The following is a 22,114-nucleotide window of genomic DNA, read 5'->3' as shown; positions in this document are numbered from 1 at the left end:
CAACTTACTACAGAACCTAAGAACTTCAACTAACGTTAATACTTTCTTAAGGGTCTAATTTTCCCACTCAGTAACAAACAAAAATACAGAGACAGTAATACTTTAAAATTTACTTTTTTTTATCGAGGTTTGTGAATTTAGCTGTGAACTATGTGAAGTTCCACGTTTACCTCAGCGGCAGAGGAGCAAGAATCACATTCGATGTGGAGTTAGTGGTTGTGAGAAGGTAGTGACAACCCACCTGCGTGGGCGACTAGTACCGATCAGCTGCAATGGTAGAAAATTTGTCACGGGTGTAACTTATATTCTGATTGTGCGTTACAGAGGTAGTCGTTTTAAAATACGGCGCGTATTTGAAGAAAGGAAAGTTTAATTAAATTGAGACTGTTGTACTACAAGGAAATGAGTGAAAAAAATGCCATTCAAAGTATTAAGGAAAGATTTTTCATCGTAACATCTGAAAACTGTATGCCGGACTAGGACTTGAGTCTGGAATGCGGGAGGCGAGGTATTTGTGGATGTAAAATTGTGAGTTTTTCTTCGATTGCTCAGTCGATAGACCATTACTCGCGAAAAGTGAGGTTTTCAGGTTCGAACATCGGTCCAGCAGACGGTTTTAATATGTCAGGAAGTTTCAAGTAAGCGTGCACCCCACTGAAGAGTGAAACATTCATTCTAGATTTACGACCTTACCTCATAATACAGAATACGTTTAAATATAAGTAAAATTAATGTTATTAATTAATTAATTATCATCTGCTCACACAGCCAACACAGCAACTTTTCGTCAGGCAGTTCCAGTCTCACAGGTCTGTAGTTGTTGAGGGTGGCAGAAAACTGAAAGAGAGAATGGGCGATACGAAGTGCTCCGAACGGTGTCTACTTTTAATCATTGGAACAGGGGACTGGTGGTCAACCTATCGCGCCATTACTACAGATGGTCCATTAGGGGCTCATACCATACTAATTTAAGAAGGGTCTCAATTAATAATAACATACATACACATGTTGTCCGACGTGCCGCTTCACGATGTCAGTATCGGCTCTTGAGCGGAAAGTCTGACAATCACCTATTTAAATTGTTGCATGTTTGAGTATGTGAAATATATGTATCAAGCACTTGAATATGTGAAATAAATGTGTGTATGTGACTGTACATATGTTTCGTTACATTGTACTTTTACTTTTCTCTCTTATGAAGCCGGCCGCGGTGGTCTAGCGGTTCTAGGCGCTCAGTCCGGAACCGCGGGACTGCTACGGTCGCAGGTTCGAATCCTGCCTCGGGCAGGGATGTGTGTGATGTCCTTAGGTTAGTTAGGTTTAAGTAGCTCTAAGTTCTAGGCGACTGATGACCTCAGAAGTTAAGTCGCATAGTGCTCAGAGCCATTCTCTCTTATGAAATGACCTGAATTCTCAAGTAACAGCAATAATTTTATCGTATCGTCGCCAGAGACTGTAATTAACGAGTCACATTTCTGGAAGCCCCCACAAGGCATAGTATAAATTTTTGTTTTAGAAATCAAACTAGCTGTGTTCGTTTTTTCCTTCTACGTATTTGTCCGTTTTCTTTTGTCTGATCACGCGCTGGGAGCGCCACAGCCATTTATTTGTCGATCATCTGCTCATGCTAGCGTTCATTTTCACGTAAGAATTTAGAACAACTGGACGGTCAGCTATCACTGAAGAAGCCGACGTCAGTGACCTCCCCTTCCAGGGGTTTACAGCACTTCATCTAGAAAGAGACCTTTTATTCAACGTTGCTGAAGCTTTCTATCTCGTTGCAGCATTCGAGATATGCTACATTTTTTTTATATTCGTAGTCTCTTCGTGTCCTGACTTACTTAGAAAATTTATTGAGATATCTCAGTGTTTAAAGAGAGAATGAAGAACGTTTCCAGTTTTTCAATCACATTGCCTGTATCTCCACCCTGAGAAATGATGCCGGACGGTATAGCCGAGCGGTTCTACGCGCTTCAGTCTAGAACCGCGCAACCGCTACGGTCGCAGGTTCGAATCCTGCCTCAGGCATGGATGTGTGTAATGTCCTTAGGTTAGTTAGGTTTAAGTAGTTCTAAGCTCTAGGGGACTGATGACCTCAGATGTTAAGTCCCACAGTGCTCAGAGCCATTTGAACCCATTTTTAAAGAAATGATATGAAGAGCACCATGAAATTTCACCTACATTTTCCCTAGTTATTTTTATAAATTTATTTTCAAATTAATGAAATGTGGTTTAGATTGTTTGAAGTTGCCACGTAACTGAGACAAAAAAAGTAGAAAATTTGACAAAATTCTTCGTTTTGTATCAGAAACTGACTCTCATTCCGAAGCACGGTTCTTGGCATTGGTCGTTAGGATAAGCTGCTCACGAAAATGGTAACGTCATTCCACTAAAGACTATGGGTTGCCGTACGGACTCTTGAGTGGAGTGTTAATAATAAAGGTACCGAGAGAGACTGCAGGAGACAGCTTTCTGTCCTGCCTGATGTGCCACGTTAAAGTCGTTAGGTTTTCTGGAAGCGTCGCAGAGAGGACGCAGTTTGCGACTTAAAACAGTGCTTCCGGATTCGTGGCAGGAGCTTTCGCATTAAGGGAGATAAGAAACTTTAGAATGGTCATCCAGAGGGACAATTATCTTTTCTCGAGTTTCTCTCTTCTTCACTGCCATACTGCACGAATTATAGCAAAGGCACAAGAAACTAATGATTTGATATTTTATGGAGAGCTACTGCTACATGAAACGCCATCACATTAGGAAAGTATAGATCGTCATATAATCAACTGTAAACTGCTAGTTCACTAAACATATAACGCATTATCAAATTTTAACGAGAAGCATAATCTTAATCTTGCGTTATTAAGAGTAGTCCACTGTCAATAAAATGAGACGGTATTTCATTCTAAAACTGGTTCAGAGATATTAATATCGTAATAACCCTTTACTACTTTACCCGCCTCTATACAGTCATTTGTAGACATCTTCCTTTGGATATCATCAGCTAATTATAAAAAGTTATTTTTTTGAACCTGGCACGAGGAAGTTTAATACAGTGTTATATGAAAAGCAGCTCACATGATAAATTAAGTTAATAACAATATTTTTCGTGGATTCGTGTGAAAATGATTGATGAAGCTGCTGTAGGTAACAGCATCATTGGAACTGCTGAGGGTTACAAGAATAAAAGGAACTATTACGCCTCTTGACAGAATAATGCTGGTGACAGCATTAGATATCAGAAGAAACAATAGCAAGTGCTCGTACAATTAAGATATAGAAATGATAAAATACAAGCAATAGTGCCGGTCACTGAAGTACTTAATTGGAGTTAATAAGTGGCAGTGGCATGCTACCCGTCGGACAAACCATCCTTAACTGAGAAATCTGAAGTCAGGAGCTGTTTGAACGCCGAATTAAATGAGAGAACGGTACCGTAAGTTCAGATATTAGAGTAAGTTTGGAAGCGGGAGAGGAAATTGGTAGTGGTACGTTCCTACACCACCAAACTGCTGTGGTCATCGCTCCTTAGGCTTACGCACTGCTTAATCTAACAAATTAACTTCTGGTAAGGACAACGCAAACTCCCACGTGCGAGGGAGGACCTGAACCTCCGATAGTGGGAGCCATGCGAACCGTGGCAGGCGCCTCAGAACGAACGGCTAAGCGACAGAGGAAGCAGATAATATGTTAAGGGACAAGTGGCTCGGCGCCATGGAAACGAAAGCTCATTCCAAATCCAGGGGAATGTCGTTTATTTGTCTGGCAACGGTGGCATGTACCGCTGGTTGTAGCAGCACGTCGTCGTTTGGTCGCACACGTTCACGATACGTATGGGTGTCGGCTGTATCTTCGGCCATGTGCCTCGTGCACGGAAGTGGAATGCCGTGTCCCGAGTCTCCATGTCGCAGTACTCACTCAGTGCCGCATTAACGGTGTGTACATTGCCATCTTCATGTTTATGGAGTTGCAAAGTTACAATTTAAGAACAAAAGACATGTAGATCATACATACAGGAGTTTACATACTAACAAATGTGGTCTGACAAGGATGTGAAATGCAATCGGCCGTGACATTATGGTGGAAACCATTTTAGTATGTATCTGTGGCAGATCAGGGAAACCACGGAAAACAAATACAACGTCCGTATAGAAAACAGGAGCATTCATCCTCCGTATTACAAGGGCACTCAGTTTAAAACAGCACAATCTCATTCGATTTATCCATAGAGTACTACGTCGTTTTGTTATACGTACTCAAACCGAAATTATTCCAGTCCGTCAAAACCTCGTGTTTCACTGTTCTTCCAGTCGTGAGTTTCATGAAAACCAGTACAAATACTGACCGAAACTCTGTCCCACACGACATACCCGATACTACCATAAAAGAGAAAGGTTTTTTTTTCCACCAACTGAGGAGAGAAAGAGCGGCGGAACGCTACGGTCATGTCGAATATTTCTTCAATAGCTCAGTTATTCAGCTTAGTTTTCTTTAGTATTGAATATTCAGATTGTAATGAAGAAAAAATTTCGATAGCTTAGAGGAAAATACCATAAACATTTATCTAGGTAATTGTGGTGGTGGGGGCGGGGGGGGGGGGAGGTGTCGGTTCGATAAAGCTAACATTAACGGCTTAAAAGTATTATCAAGAGACAAGAGACTGAACCAGTACAGAAAAGAACTGCATTAGCCCAAACATACCCTGTGTGGTAAACCTCAAACAATTTCGATCACTATTTTATATTCCCGTAATTGTACCGTTCTTCCAACCTCAGTACGGGTAAAGAATCAATGGCTAGTAGCAGTAACATACAGTTCCTTACTGCTAGTAGGCGAACAACTGCAGATGATCATTTGCGACGTTTATCCAATGTCTTTTGACTGTATGATTTAATGTGCCGACCATTTAACTAGACAAATCTTGGATATAATACTCGATAACTTAAGTATTCCTGTCAGTGGCTATCAGCGGCAGTCTTTTGTATGTTTTCCATCTAATGGCGGTCCTGGCTAGGCGCTGTAATTTCGTGAATGAAAATGTAGAATCGTAAACATTTCGCCAAGTAGTAACTACTCTCCAAAAAGCTCCGGAATAAAATACTCCAATATCAGTACACTGTAACTACCACACTTTCCGAACGAATTGCTGCTAGGAATTGGTGCTTTTGAAATATATACTGCGCGCTGATATTCATGCTGTTGAGTACCACAAAAATACACACACACACACACACACACACACACACACACACACTGACATTGGCGAGTGCATTGAATGTAGGTACTTTGTGCGCGTCATTAATTATGAATTATCTCTGTTAAATTACTTATATTAAGAATATACATGAAGCACTTTGTTGCGTTTCGGAAGTTACATAAATTCAAATCCCTTTCAGTTATATCACATATTAAACTATTAATTAAAGTAATTAGGAAATTTAATTGCAAATAACTGTTCGTTACAAGCTGATGTAAGGTAATACACATCCTACGACAGCGACATATTGCTTACCAAAATACGTGAGAAAGCCCCGACACCTTGCTGTTTGTGTGTGATCTTGGCAGTGTGCGTAAATATTCACCTTCTCGTAGAGCGCTTTGTTAACTAATGCACACATTATGATCAGAGAATGCGTTGTCACATACTTATAACGTGTTTCTCCTTACTTTTAATGCATTTTATCATAGCTACAAGTCATTTCCTCCACTTTTTATATTTCCAACTTCAGCATATCATGATTGCTTGGGCTTTGCAGTTACAACACCCATCGTTTCTGTTTAGAGCACACACAGTGAGGGTATTGAATTGTGCCACTGTGTCGCATAATCTATTCGCTTGAGCACTGTTGACGTACGCAGTTTGCTGGCAACCAAATGCCCCAATAATGACGGGACTCAGATGGCATTCCATATTGATTCTGATTGGCAGCGATGTGCACCAGTAACACTGAGTCAGAGCGATATGCGCGTCCCGCAGTATTACGGAAATACCGTAATGTTTATACGCATCCCGCTGTGTTAGTGAAATACCGCAATGTGTGGTATGTGTTCTGTTTAGAACAGTGCTGCAAACAATGCATTGAATATGCGGTGGACAGTATAACCTCCACGCTGTTCGAGCTCCAAGTGTGATAAGATGCATCTTACAGATCCAACTACGAGGTGTGGCTAGAAAAAAACCGGACTAGTACTGGTGAAACAATAAAACGAATGCAATAAGGCTGAAAGTCGCGTGGCCTGTCACGTGACTCTCGCTCCGCCTACTGCTCGAGTTTCATCTGCCTCCTGCACTCAGTCTGCCCGTGGCGTCTATTTTAAGTAGTTGACGTTTTGTCTGTGCGTCGGAAAATGTTGAGTGTACAGAAAGAACAGCGTGTTAACATCAAATTTTGTTTCAAACTAGGAAAATCTGCAAGTGAAACGTTTGTAATGTTACAACAAGTGTACGGCGATGATTGTTTATCGCGAACACAAGTGTTTGAGTGGTTTAAACGATTTAAAGATGGCCGCGAAGACACCAGTGATGACACTCGCACTGGCAGACCATTGTCAGCAAAAACTGATGCAAACATTGAAAAAATCGGTAAACTTGTTCGACAAGATCGCCGTTTAACAATCAGAGCAGTGTCTGAGTTAACAGGAGTTGACAAGGAAAGTGTTAGGCAGATTCTTCATGAAAGTTTCAACATGAACAAAGTGTGTTCAAAAATGGTTCCAAAGTGTCTCACAATTGAACAGAAGGAACGCCGAAGAATGATTTGTTCTGACATCCTGGAAAACATTGAAAGTGATCCCACCTTCTTACAAAATGTTGTTACTTGCGATGAATCGTGGTTTTTTACGATCCCGAAACTAAACGCCAATCGATGCATTGGAAAACTCCTGGTTCTCCACGACAAAAAAAAGCACGAATGTCAAAATCGAAATTCAAGGCAATGATGATTGTTTTTTTTTGACATCAAAGGGATTGTGCACATTGATTGGGTACCAGAGGGACAAACAGTGAATCAGCATTACTACATTAGCGTCCTGGCTACCCTACGTGAGCGAGTACGGAGAAAACGGAACGATTTGTGGAGAAAAAAGTCATGGATCCTTCACCAAGACAATGCCCCAGCTCACAGTGCGTTGTCAGTGAAGACGTTTTTGGCAAAACACAACATTCTCATCTTAGATCATCCACCCTACTCACCTGATTTGGCCCCCTGTGACTTTTTTCTTTTCCCTAAAGTCAAGTCAGCTTTGAAAGGAACTAGATTTGAGACTGTTGAAGCAGTAAAAGAAAAAGCGACGGAAGTAATGTATGGGCTTACCGAAAATGATCTGCAGCATTGCTATGAACAGTGGAAAATTCGTATGGAGCGGTGTAGAGACCGAGGAGGAGAGTACATTGAAGGAAATAACATGAAATTGTAAATAATTGTAAATAAATGTTTTTTCCAGGATCAGTCCGATTTTTTTCTAGCCGCACCTCGTAGCTCCAATAACGTATCGTACCAGCAGTCACCATTTACCGTCTTTTACGCTGAGGGCTTAATTTGTATACGTCGCACACTCCATCTACATTACAGACAAACAGTTAGTTGTTAAAGACAGTGTATTCACGACCTTACCTGTGAGTACTACATCCACAATCCAATGAGCTTCTTTGCAACCGTTGAATAAAGCGTAAGGTACAGCTTGTGAAATGAGAATTGGTTTGGAATAGCGAAATACACGCCAGGAATTGAATGAAATGTGGGTACACAACATCTAAATATGTAATTTATAAATGAGGAGATGAACGACGGAATTTTTTGAGGTAGTGCAACAATCAAAAAAGGTTCACAAACTGATTTTACGATTTTTTTGCCTTCCTGAGCCCGTGTCACAAGTCCAGTGGTTCGCGGTTGGTTCATAGGTTACATTAGGCTGGCAATGTGTGTCGATTTGCTGTTACAGTCATGGTGTTTTCAGTTAGACCCTGCTTACTCAGTTTGGTACGCTTTGGCTTAAATGGCCCTGAGCACTATGGAACTTAACATCGGAGGTCATCAGTCCCCTAGAACGTAGAACCACTAAAACCTAACTAACCTAAAGACATCACATATATCCAGGCCCGAGGCCGGATTCGAACTTGTGACCATAGCGTTCGCGCGGATCCAGACTGAAGCGCCTAGAACCGCTTTTTTTTTTTTTACATTCGGTGTAACAATAACAAACATAAACTGCTTGTAGCATTTGTTTCTTTAAATATATAAGACGATGACTTTATAAAATATAATTTTTCTAGGAAACGTAAATAAGTGGACTATTTTTTTACATAATAGTGAAAAAAATAAAATAAAATATCCTGCTTCTGTCAGTACAAAACAATAACGTTCTACGTTCCTCTTTTAGGCGCGTACCTCGCTAATCCCGTCATACCTCGCGTTGGTGTCGGGTACGTCTTCACGTGTGTTTGTGGATCCTCTCCACTGTCCTGGTCCTTTCTTGTTCTGATACTTATAGACAATAATTACATTCTCCTACCCGGGACACCCCAACTGGGTGGCGGATCAAGCAAGGCACTCCCTAAAAAATTTGCGTAATATGTTCGATATCTCGGATGTCTCATAAGCTTTGAGTGATGTTCCTGTAGTAAGGCCCAAAAGTCAAGCACATTCTTACTGCCGTCTCGGAAAAGATAATGCACAGTCAAACCTCGAATCCAAGTCACTGCGTTTGTCTTCGTTCGGGGATAATATGTCCTATCTGGGAGAAGTAGTGTGCGTGGTTCTATTGTTTGCGGCCCCACCCGAAGGAGGAAGGCGATCATTTTTTTGACCAAACACCATACGTCCGCCGAAGGACTGCATATCAGGCGATGCTCCTCAGTGTCTATAACATTGCACTGCGGACACAGTGGCTCGTCCGCCATATGAATTGTATGCAACCTGGAACGAGTCACGTACTTCCCATTTACCACCTGATACCACTGTGCGCGCGTTCCCGTATCAAGGTGTGGGTGGTGCACTCAGGGCAACACTGGCCGGCGATACTGGTTCCCTCAGACACCTTCTCATGCCTCACTCGCTCGGTATCTCGCATTCTACCTGATAAAATCGCTGGATTTTTTACATGGCTGGTGTGACTTTTATGCGAAATCAAGGGGTAACCCGATGTTCTTATTTGTAAGGGCTCTTTTATTGTTAGTTAATTTTATGAATTGTCTGTTGGTTTTTCCTGTTTTTTGTAGCTCATGAAGATCGAATTTATGTCCTGAAACTTGGGGTGTGTGTACGATTTTATCCAAATAAAGGATTTGTGAAGTGGAACTGGAGTGGATTATTCATCGTGAAAAAAATTTTAACAACAGTTCTTGACATCTCACCAAGAGTACATCGCCCTATGAAATAGTTGAAACTTGGGTAAAGATGATCTCTGAATCTAACATGGTACAATCTACTACAATGCAAACGATAACTGGAATTGGTGAAAATTTCGCTTATATTATTCCTGTTACATATTTTTAATACCATATTTTAACGGTGGCTTACAAAGTTTATGCCAGTGTTATACATTTAAAGTATTTTAGTCTCTTCCTCCAGCGAAGGTATACAAACATCTTCACAATTGTACAAAGAAATTTCTGCAAATATACAATGACTCAGCAAACCCATTATATTCAGCTGAGTTATACATATTTCAGTTTCTCTGACACGTTGTAATTTTCACAACTAATGTGCCTAATGAAGAACATTTCTTAACGGTGTGTGTAATTTTGAAATGGCGAAATTCGTAACTGTAATTGGAAAGGTATTAGTAGTGAGGTTCACGTCTTCACTATTTATACGTAACGTTAGTACTTGTCTATCATCATTTGATACACCACGCTAGAGCCCTTGCATAATAGGCCACTGCTCACAGTATCTGACTTGCCCTCAAAAATTTCCTGCAAGTAGAGTAAGTGGCTAGCATGGGAACTGCTTAGGGCTTTATGTAGCGACAAGTTATCTCTGTCTAACGATATAATTCTCTGATATTGTCAAATCTTTCCACGCCATTTATGACTGTACTACGAAATGCACGCGATCAGAAGCTTACGAAGTTACACGTGAAGACTGCAGAAAATATGTCGACCAAACAAAGGTGACATGTGCAAATATACTGCTTAGAAAACTCAAAACTAAATTATGCATTTTGAAATGCGCCTGGTAATCAGGTATTCCGTGACAAATAGAAACAATTAATTTAAGTTAAGAACAAATTAGCAGCCTGCAATACCTTTTATAAGCAACTGGACTTTATCCGCGGATGTAAAGAACAAAACAGCGTCAACAGATGAACAATAGACTCAGTTTAACCACAATAAGTATTTTAACATTTACAGAGACAGGGACATCATTCAGATGTGTCGGTACATGTGTTCACAAGTGAATGAGCCATACCTAGGAGCATACGGTTTAGAGGGTCGTGCTGTTTTGGACGCTTGGAAGTGGATGAGGCAATGGCGAAACGTTTAAACCTGTATACACCGTCGGCAGAACAGCAACTGAACTGGGGCCGCCTAAACCTCTAAGAAAGTAAGCAACTCGCGCACTGAAAGTGCATAATCTATGTAGGCGTCAGCATGCATCGATACGCATGACCTCTGTGACGACCACTCCACCGACAAACTTTCAGAGATTTTTCAAGGATACCCTCTGAGTGTTTTGGCACAAGAAGTGCAGAGCTTGCGGCTGCTCTTTACGGAGTAATAACGTAATTATGTTATCTGCTTTGTTACCGCACTCAGCCGTGTTTCTGAGAAAATACCTTCACATCAGTGAAGTAGCCTGTAATATGCCACAACCAGAACGTAAAATACAAAACATAGAGTAGTGCAGAATTGGGACGAAACTGTATTCAAAGCCTCACTGAAATATTTGAGTGGTGTTATTTCGCTTTGGGCTGTTAAAATATCAGTTATTGCAAGTGGACATTGTCAAAAAATGTGTAGCATTACTCACTGAAAGGGCCAATTTTGTAAGGACACAAATGAGAGACATATTTGTTCAATAAAAACGGCATCAGCAAATTAAACTGAAAATGCAAATTATGAATCAAGCTATGCTTCACTTGACACAACATGTTTCTCTATATGCACATCTATTAGGTATGTTTCTAATAATACACTCCTGGAAATGGAAAAAAGAACACATTGACACCGGTGTGTCAGACCCACCATACTTGCTCCGGACACTGCGAGAGGGCTGTACAAGCAATGATCACACGCACGGCACAGCGGACACACCAGGAACCGCGGTGTTGGCCGTCGAATGGCGCTAGCTGCGCAGCATTTGTGCACCGCCGCCGTCAGTGTCAGCCAGTTTGCCGTGGCATACGGAGCTCCATTGCAGTCTTTAACACTGGTAGCATGCCGCGACAGCGTGGACGTGAACCGTATGTGCAGTTGACGGACTTTGAGCGAGGGCGTATAGTGGGCATGCGGGAGGCCGGGTGGACGTACCGCCGAATTGCTCTACACGTGAGGTCTCCACAGTACATCGATGTTGTCGCCAGTGGTCGGCGGAAGGTGCACGTGCCCGTCGACCTAGGACCGGACCGCAGCGACGCACGGATGCACGCCAAGACCGTAGGATCCTACGCAGTGCCGTAGGGGACCGCACCGCCACTTCCCAGCAAGTTAGGGACACTGTTGCTCCTGGGGTATCGGCGAGGACCATTCGCAATCGTCTCCATGAAGTTGGGCTACGGTCCCGCACACCGTTAGGCCGTCTTCCGCTCACGCCCCAACATCGTGCAGCCCGCCTCCAGTGGTGTCGCGACAGGCGTGAATGGAGGGACGAATGGAGACGTGTCGTCTTCAGCGATGAGAGTCGCTTCTGCCTTGGTGCCAATGATGGTCGTATGCGTGTTTGGCGCCGTGCAGGTGAGCGCCACAATCAGGACTGCATACGACCGAGGCACACAGGGCCAACACCCGGCATCATGGTGTGGGGAGCGATCTCCTACACTGGCCGTACACCACTGGTGATCGTCGAGGGGACACTGAATAGTGCACGGTACATCCAAACCGTCATCGAACCCATCGTTCTACCATTCCTAGACCGGCAAGGGAACTTGCTGTTCCAACAGGACAATGCACGTCCGCATGTATCCCGTGCCACCCAACGTGCTCTAGAAGGTGTAAGTCAACTACCCTGGCCAGCAAGATCTCCGGATCTGTCCCCCATTGAGCATGTTTGGGACTGGATGAAGCGTCGTCTCACGCGGTCTGCGCGTCCAGCACGAACGCTGGTCCAACTGAGGCGCCAGGTGGAAATGGCATGGCAAGCCGTTCCACAGGACTACATCTAGCATCTCTACGATCGTCTCCATGGGAGAATAGCAGCCTGCATTGCTGCGAAAGGTGGATATACACTGTACTAGTGCCGACATTGTGCATGCTCTGTTGCCTGTGTCTATGTGCCTGTGGTTCTGTCAGTGTGATCATGTCATGCATCTGACCCCAGGAATGTGTCAATAAAGTTTCCCTTTCCTGGGACAATGAATTCACGGTGTTCTTATTTCAATTTCCAGGAGTGTATTTACAAAATGGTTCAAATGGCTCTGAGCACTATGGGACTTAACTTCTGAGGTAATCAGTCCCCTAGAACTTAGAACTACTTAAAGCTAACTAACTTGAGCACATCACGCACGTCCATGCCCGAGGCAGGATTCGAAACTGCGACGGTAGCGGTGGCGCGGTTCCAGACTGTAGGCATAGAACCGCCCGGCCACCCCGGCCGGCTAATATTTACAAATGGCTCTGAGCACTATGGGACTTAACAGCTATGGTCATCAGTCCCCTAGAACTTAGAACTACTTAAACCTAACTAACCTAAGGACATCACACAACACCCAGCCATCACGAGGCAGAGAAAATCCCTGACCCCGCCGGGAATCGAACCCGGGAACCCGGGCGTGGGAAGCGAGAACGCTAATATTTACACATTTAGGTTTCATAAATATGTTATATTCGTGTTTTAATATGTTCTTTCTAGTGACGTCAATCTGTTGTAAAATTAGGGAACACGATTTATGCTAAAAAATTGTGACGTTATGGGAAATGAACAGCTCTTCTATAAAAATCAACATGGACTCTGCAAACAGTACACTATGATCACCTACTTAATAGCCGGTATGTCCACCTTTGGCAAAAATAACAGAGGCGACGCTTCGTGGTATGGAAGCAATGAGGTGTTGGTAGGTCGCTGGAGGGAGGTGGCACTACATCTGCACTCACTAGCCACACAATTCCTGTAGATTCCGGGGAGATGACCCATTTTATCTGACGTCACGTTCAGTCAGGTCACTGGTGTATTCGATTGGGTTCAGCTCTGGCGACCCGCACATTAAATATAACTCGCAACTGTATTCCTCGAACCACTCAATCATACTGCTGGCCTTGTGACATGGGGCTTTATCTTGTTGGATATGCCACTGCCGTCGGAAGGTCGTCATGAAAGGGCGTACGATACTCCTTGGTCGTCATGGTGCCATGCACGAACTCCGCACGAATGATCCCCAGAGCGTAATGAAGTCACCGCCAGTTTATCTCGGTCCCGCAGTACAGGTAACAAGGAGCTGTTCTAAAAGGCAACCCTCATATGGACATGATGAAGAAGGCATCGAGAGTCATCAGATCGTGCAAAGCTCTGCCAGGACGCCAACGTCCAGTGCCGACAGCCCCGTGCCAATTTCAGTCATAGTTGCCAATGTCGTGGTTCTAACATTGTCGGTTGTGGCGGACCATCATTAGGACTCTTCGATGGGCTGTAAGTTGAGGCAGACTTGTACACTGCTCAACATTGAAGTCTGATGTTAGTTCGGCACTTTTCGCCACCTGTCCTGTTTTACCAGTCTGCCAAGCCTACGACTTTCGACATCTGTACTCCAAGGTGGCCGCCAAAGACCACGATGTCTGGACACGGTTTCACCTCGGTTTCGCCACGTGTTGAAGACACTCACCAAGGCACTCCTCGAACACCCAGGTCTTGCTGTTTCCGAAATTTTCGTGACTAGCTTCCGGACCGACACAATCTGCCATTGGTCAGAATCCAATGGGTTTCCGCATTCTATACACGGACAATGATTTCACGCTGGCTCGTATCTGAAAAGCAGTCATTCCTCGCCATGTGACGCTGCCATAGCCTGAACGGGTTTTGTATTGATAGTAAGTCTGTGGTCATAATGTAATGGCTGAAGAGCATACATGTAATAGTTAGGAAAATTTTCTAGGAATAAATCACAAGCGCGAACATGTTAATATGTTTTGACTTAAATGTCTCCGAAGCTGACAGGTAAGTCGAAAAGATATTTCACGTATTTTACATCCCTACTCTGACCAGGACATGTTCGCGATTTTTGTGCTGTGGTAGGAGTATTTTTCATTCTGGTTACAATATGTTCAGTCTCTTCTCTCACAGCCGGCCGCGGTGGTCTCGCGGTTCTAGGCGCGCAGTCCGGAACCGTGCGACTGCTACGGTCGCAGGTTCGAATCCTGCCTCGGGCATGGATGTGTGTGATGTCCTTAGGTTGGTTAGGTTTAAGTAGTTCTAAGTTCTAGGGGATTGATGACCACAGCAGTTGAGTCCCATAGTGCTCAGAGCCATTTTCTTCTCTCTCAGTGCAATACACAACGTAACAAACGTACATACTGTTGTTTTAGAGATATTGTTGAAAATGCCAACCACCATGCTCAAGGCACAGTGCACAGGGACTCATTATTGACTACCCCACACACTGAAGAGGTTTAGCAATTTGACCTACTACTTCAATGAGGCCGGCCGCGGTGGTCTCGCGGTTCTAGGCGCGCAGTCCGGAACCGCGCGACTGCTACGGTCGCAGGTTCGAATCCTGCCTCGGGCATGGATGTGTGTGATGTCGTTAGGTTAGTTAGGTTTAACTAGTTCTAAGTTCTAGGGGACTGATGACCTAAGATGTTAAGTCCCATAGTGCTCAGAACCATTTGAACCATTTGAACTTCAATGAGTGCGAAAATCAGTAGCATCAAAATATGTGCGAATACTGAGCGGAGTATAGTGAACTAGATTCTTCAGATGCCTCCAAAAGAAATGCATTGAACTAATGTCTGGTGACCGCAAAGGCAGCAAAAATCATATTCCCGAGCTTATCAACCACTTAAGTTCAGCTAATTTAGCTCTTCGTATAATTGCTAGTCATTGAAAGAAAAAGAATCAGCCTTGTGACGTTTTACGTAATTCCACTCAATAAAGCCCTGTAGAAAGATTTTCTGGGTTATCTCATCACTTGGAAAGGAAGTAGCAATAGCACAGAAGCGAGTAATAAGAAAACTATGTGGTATTCACCCACGTACGTCATACAGTTAGCTGGTCAAGGAAATAGCCAACTAAAGTGCGAAATCAGAATACATACATTATCTATTGAATATATTCCGTTCATAGACATCCATCGCAATTTTAGAATAACAGTTTTGCAAATACCTGAAACACTAGAAGCAGAAATGACAGTTATTATCCAGTATTACAGCTGTCAGTGGCTCATAAATGCGTTTAATACGCAGCAACAAAAGTTCTTGATCATTTGCCCAGTAACATTCAGTGTCTGACAGGTAGTAAATCAAGTTCTAAACCTAACTAAAAATCATTTCTCCTGGACAACGGCTTCCATGCCATTGACGAATTTGTACTTGAACACTGGTATCCTGGAAAAAATTAAGGAAAAATAGAAACTCATTTTTATGCGCAGTCGCAGGAATGGAACTAAAAAGTTATATGGCCATTAATGATAAGAATAAACATGGATATATATTCTGTAAAATGACTTCCATTCCACATAATTTCGGTGAAAAATCATTCAAACAGCTGTAGATCATGTAGTTAACTAATTAACTAGCCATGAAGCACGCTCACCCCAACCAATCCATTGTCGCCCAAAATTAATTTTCATCCGGTTCTTAACATCGAGTGCAAGGTTATAATCAATTAAGCGGATGAATTCTCAGAAGCACATGTACTAGGAATCGTGGGATGAAATGTTCAAGGAACGTTTTATGCACGACTCCTCTCAGTTTATCAGGAAGTAGGTAACATAGAATCTTAAAATTGTTGACAATATCAATTCATTCATTCAGAGAAAACTTCTGTTAATAGAAGAGACACAACAAAGCCTGTGGATTTTAGTCATCCCATACGCCGCTATTGTTGCTATTGAACGTACCTTCTCTTGAAAACATGGCATCGTCTGTAAATGACATTACTGCAGGAACACTGCGGTTTTCTGCACGCTACTGTATGGGTCAATGCATAAACCCCGCGATTTACTGACACATATTCAGCACGGATTCAGAAAACACTGTTCTGGTGGAACACAACTAGCTCTTTATACTCATAAAGTAAAGAGTGCTATAGATAGAGGATGTCAAGAATGATACCATATTTTTATATTTCCAGATGGCTGTCGTCACCGTTACTCATAAGTGCCTTCTAACCAAACTGCGCGCCTATGGAATATCGCCTCAGTTGTGCGAGTGGACTCGCAGAAAGCTCACAGTTTGTAGTAATAGACGGAAAGTCATCAAGTAAAACAGAAGCAATATCTGGCGCTCCCCAAGGAAGTGTTACAGTCTCTCTATTGTTCCTGATTTATATTAACAACATAGGAGTCAATCTGCGTAGCCCTGTTAGATTGTTTGCAGATGGTGCTGTCATTTACCGTCTTGTAAAGTCATCAGATGACCAAAACCAATTGAAAAATGATCTCGATAAGATATCTGTATGGTTTGAAAAGTTGCAATTGACCCTGAATAAAGAAAATTGTGAAGCTACTCACACGAGTACTGAAAGAAATCCGCTAAATTTCGATTATTCGATAAGTCACACAAATCTGACGGCTTTAAATTCAACTAAATACTTAGGTATTACAATTACAAATAACCTAAATTGGCACGATCACATAGATACTGTCGTGGACAGAGCAAACCAGAGACTGCGATTAATTGGCGGAACACTTAGAAGGTGTAACAGATCTACTAAAGAGGCTGGTTACACCACGCTTGTCCGCCCTGTTCAGGAGTTGTGTGGTGCGGGATCTTCATCAGAAGGGACTGACGGATGACAGCGAAAAAGTTCAAAGAAGGGCAGCTCGTTTTGTATTGTTGCGAAATAGGGGAGAAGTGCCACAGACATGATACATGAATTCGAATGGCAGTCATTAAAACAAAGGCGATTTTCGATGCGGCGGTATCTTCTCATCAAATTTCAATCATCAGTTTTCTCCTCCAATTGCGAAAACATTCTGTGGGATCCCCCCTGGGAGAAGTGATCATCACGATAAAATAAGATAATTCAGTGCTCGCTCAGAAAAATTTAAGTTCTTATTTTTCCCTCGTGCCGTTCGAGGATGGAACGGTAGAGAGACAGCTTGAAGGAGGTTCATTGATGGATGCTATGATTGCACCTTCTGTAGATGATAGAGGTGCAACTCTTGTTCATGTAAGGCTCACAAACCAGTTGACTGGGTTGTGTTCTGAGCTCCTGCAGCGCGCCAATTATTAGAGGCAGGATTGTCACCAATCAATCGCAACGCAGATGAAAAACTAACAGGGATAAAAGACCAAACGAAATGCTGTAACTGTGTAACCAGCCGGCGGAGACAGGGGGTTACCATATACCAAAATACACTAAGGTACCCCTGAAAACCTCTGAAAGTTTGTCGCCCCATTTCTGGTTCACTCTGCACAGTCCTATATGTTATTGGGTGACAATGGTCGGGACTGGAGGTCTAGTGGTAAAGGGCGTGCCTGGAAGCCCTAAGGTCGCACGATCGTTTCCCGTCGGACCACGGAGTACTTCCGTCTGGAAATTTGTAAATTTGTGGTAAGGATTATGGGACAAAACTGCTGAGTTCATCGGTCCCACTTCAGTCTGCATTTACCATTACCTCCAACCATGAATGATGTGAATGTTTGCCAGGAATCGGATTGCACATTAAATTGCACCTCTGCTTTTCCCAGCAGGAGAACGAGGGAAACTTAGAAACACTCACATCGCGGAAGTGGCGTACCAATTAAAAAATAATTGCACCATGTCATTAAGCCACACAGGATGACTTTTTTAATGCATGATGTCTTAAAATGTGGCGTATAAAAAATTAAACAACTCCTTTTAACAATTTAGACTGCCTTGACAATCGCACTGTAAACGGGTAGCTTATAATACATTTTGCTTCTAATTTAGTCTCCGGGTATCCCCATATCAATAGATACTAATAGGTTCGTAGTGTTTTTGCATAAGTTAATATACACTACTCACTTGACAGACTTTTGACGACAATAATATATTCCCCTTCACTATTTGCAACAGTCTGCTGGGGTAACTTTCCGATTCTGCTGACGTAGAAATCACTTGGTTTTGAGGAGAAATCGTCAAGCTTTGTTCGGAGCGCATTGTACTCCAGAAAGGAAGTTCGTTGAAGGTTGTTCGATAAAGAGCGGAAAAACTAATAATGTGAGCGCTCAAGATCATATGAATTAAGTGGGTGCGGAATGACTTCCCAACCGAACTCCTGTATAGTGTTTTTTTGCCAGTCTGTCAGAATGCGGGCAGGTGTTACCCTGGAGTACCATCATTTTACGCTTTCTTCCTGGTCGTTGTTCTGGGACTGCGTCTGCAACATGTCTCAGTTGTTGACAGTAAATGTGAGAAGTGATATTTACATCTCGGGGATGCAATTCGTAGTGTATCACGGTCCCTGTTCCTACAGATACATAACATTATTTTTCGTGGATGCGCGCATGTCGTTGTAGGTGAAGTTGCTGCTTTCTTTCGCCTTAACCATTCCTTTCACATCCTTATGCTGGCATAAAAGCACCATTTCTTGCCAGCAATAACGATATAGGATAGCAATGGTCAGCGTCGTTAACGAGTCAATTGATGAGATATAAATAGAGCCACCAGCTGAGTTTTGTGATTTTGGCTTAGAGCACGCGGTACCCATACACCCGATATTTGAATGTTCCACATTGCATGTAAATATCGCACGATGGTGGAATGACCAAAGTTCATCATATTTGTCAGTTCTTGAGTACACAGATGAGGATCACTGTGGATTAATGAGTTTAAATTAGCTTCATCAAAGCTTGAAGGTCTTCCTGAACGCTAATGAGTCGCTAATGCCAAACGATTCTGTTAAAAACGAGAAAACCACCTTTTCGCCCTACTTTGTCCAATGACATTATCCCCATACACGGTGCAAATGTTCTTGGATAGATCCTCTGTTGTCACCTCGCTATTGAACTAGAACATGATTAAATCGGGAATGTCCGATATTTCCATTTGTAACTCCATTTTCTACTGTCCACGGCTCCACTGACTACCTCCAAATGATAATACGTCAGCTGAAATAGCAACAGTGAAATACAAACACAAAATGATAAGCGATAAATAGACCTATAGTAACTGGAACACTGACATGCAAAACAAAAACGAAATTATGCACCAACGTAAAACATACTTACACTATCGCTTTCTTCAGTCACCAAATCACTTCTGGAATCCAGTGCTTGGGAGAGCTCTTTACTCACTAACTGATGAGTTCTTTCTATTATCAATGGTAGTGAAACTTCGGCCCATTGAAGATTTCTTTATCTCTGGTAGCTGAAAAAGGAACGTTGACCATGTCCGACGAATGTGAGAGCTAAGGCATTCGTAATGTACTTTCGGTCCTAAATGCACGAGAAAAAAGAAAGTTATAAATAGTTTCGTCATATTTTTTTTTCCATTCAGGCTGCGTCCAACTTTCAATTAGTACTTCTTGTTGATCGTTCGATCTTGAAACAATAACTCATACCGCACTAAGCCGTTATATCGAAGACCACAGTGGCGTAACCTTCACATAACACCTCTCGTGTCAACCGATTTTGTCCGGCAATCCAAAATGCTTCTTCTGGGGAGACAGACTTTTAGTTTGGCCGTCATATCTTTAAACCAATATTTCTTCGCTTTCATATTAGTAGTTCGCATATTCTCAGAGTCCATTTCAATAATCTATCACGTTATATCCAATTTCTCATTTAACAATAAATACACCACGTTGAACTCTCCATACCCGAAGCCCAACCATACCAATGACTGAAATGTCTAACATATAACGACGATCTCACGTAACGTTGTAGAAACATACCCAGTTGTCAGACGTGTAAAACCAAACCTCCAGAAACAACGTCCGAGTATGCTATCCCCACCTCCGCATAACACCTGCAATTTATCCCACTCCACCTACTCCAATCAATAGCAAAGGTAAAACTAACTTTCTACGTTTATGTAGGTAGAAAGACAACTTTCTTTTCGATGTGTACTTGATTTTCCGAGTACTTCTCTAGCACTGGTGACACATTACTGAGTTGGAGCATTATTTTCATTTTAGCACTCTTACAGAACGTTCGTGAAGGGGGTATTGTGGCATTTGACTGACGACTTTATTTTCCATGAGACTTTTGCTACATTGTGCACTTGGCTCATTATCGGACTAGGATGTCAGAGCGTTAGCAAGCAGCATGAGAATATCATCAAATTACTTAATAAAACAATCTCACATGAATTTTTATTCACGTGCTATTGTCCTCAGGAAAGCTCTGACGAATTGTTTTATTCGTGCGTGACATATCATTTCCAACAATTTCATGGTGAGATAGCGGATAAGCCTCTGGGTTAAACTATCCACCAGACTGCCACTTGCCCTGCCTGGACTACATTTGTAGATGTTATTTGGCTTAATTGTGCCCATGCTAGTGATGACTTTTTATGTCCTGGTGTACGGAATCCCACTTCATCCTGCTCCCTACTTTGCAATCATATACAACCGCTCGCTCACCGATAGATCTGTACCTACACACTGGAAAATTGCGCAGGTCGCACCAGTGTGTAAGAAGGGTAGTAGGAGTAATCCATCGAACTACAGACCTATATCATTGACGTCAGTTTGCAGTAGGGTTTTGGAGCATATAATGTATTCAAACATTATGCATCACCTCGAAGGGGGAATTGATACGTAATCAGCATGGTTACAGAAAACATCGTTCTTGTGCAACGCAGCTAGCTCTTTATTCGCACGAAGTAATGGCCGCTATCGACAGGGGATCTCAAGTTGACTCCGTATTTCTAGATTTCCGGAAAGCTTTTGACACCGTTCCTCACAAGCGACTTCTAATCAAGCTGCGGGCCTATGGGGTATCATCTCAGTTGTGCGACTGGATTCGTGACTTTCTGTCAGGAAGGTCGCAGTTCGTAGTAATAGACGGCAAATCATCGAGTAAAACTGAAGTGATATCAGGTGTTCCCCAGAGAAGCGTCCTGGGACCTCTCCTGTTCCTGATCTATATAAATGACCTGGGTGACAATCTGAGCAGTTCTCTTAGGTTGTTCGCAGATGATGCTGTAATTTACCGTCTAGTAAGGACATCTGAAGACCAGTATCAGTTGCAAAGTGATTTAGAAAAGATTGCTGTATGGTGTGGCAGGTGGCAGTTGACGCTAAATAACGAGAAGTGTGAGGTGATCCATATTAGTTCCAAAAGAAATCCGTTGGAATTCGATTACTCGATAAATAGTACAATTTTCAAGGCTGTCAATTCAACTAAGTGCCTGGGTGTTAAAATTACGAACAAATTCAGTTGGAAAGACCACATAGATAATATTGTGGGGAAGGCGAGCCAAAGGTTGCGTTTCATTGGCAGGACACTTAGAAGAGACAACAAGTCTACTAAAGAGACAGCTTACACTACACTCGTTCGTCTTCTGTTAGAATATTGTTGCGCGGTGTGGGATCCTTACCAGGTGTGATTGACGGAGGACATCGAAAGGGAGCAAAAAAGGGCAGCTCGTTTTGTATTATCACGTAATAGGGGAGAGAGTGTGGCAGATATGATACGCGACTTGGGATGGACGTCATTAAAGCAAGATGTTTTTCGTCGCGGTGAGATCTATTTACCAACTTTTTCTTCCGAAGGCGAAAATATTTTGTCGAGCCCAACCTACATAGGTAGGAATGATCATCAAAATAAAATAAGAGAAATGAGAGCTCGAACAGAAAGGTTTAGATGTTTGTTTTTCCCGCGCGCTGTTCGGGAGTGGAA

The sequence above is a fragment of the Schistocerca nitens genome, chromosome 9, assembly GCF_023898315.1.
Source record: "Schistocerca nitens isolate TAMUIC-IGC-003100 chromosome 9, iqSchNite1.1, whole genome shotgun sequence".
NCBI lineage: Eukaryota > Metazoa > Arthropoda > Insecta > Orthoptera > Acrididae > Schistocerca > Schistocerca nitens.
The sequence above is the reverse complement of the archived record's forward strand: the minus strand, read 5'-3'. Positions refer to the sequence as shown.